The sequence below is a fragment of the Penaeus monodon genome, chromosome 32 (assembly GCF_015228065.2).
Source record: "Penaeus monodon isolate SGIC_2016 chromosome 32, NSTDA_Pmon_1, whole genome shotgun sequence".
Lineage (NCBI taxonomy): Eukaryota > Metazoa > Arthropoda > Malacostraca > Decapoda > Penaeidae > Penaeus > Penaeus monodon.
Window position 1 is genome coordinate 13742929 of NC_051417.1, and position 314 is coordinate 13743242.

The window sequence follows — 314 nt, forward strand, 5'->3', positions numbered from 1 at the left end:
TGAAGCTTTAAAATTTTTATTACTGTTATTGTTGTAGATAACATTATGATGATACAAAAAGAGTTGGAAAATTGATAATGAAATTAAATTAAAAATCAAGGAATTGCAGAAAAACTTAAATCCGTATGAAAACAAATGTGTAATGCAAATTACTAAAACAGGACCACCATTGAACTGTTCATATATCTGGCAGCAGTGTATTCAGTCTTTTCTTTTTCCTTTAATGTTTGTGAGTGCTGCAGAATACCCAGAATCTGTGGTAATCAGACTCAGTTGCCAGATATCAAAAGGAAAACATTTTAGGTTTGCTGTCC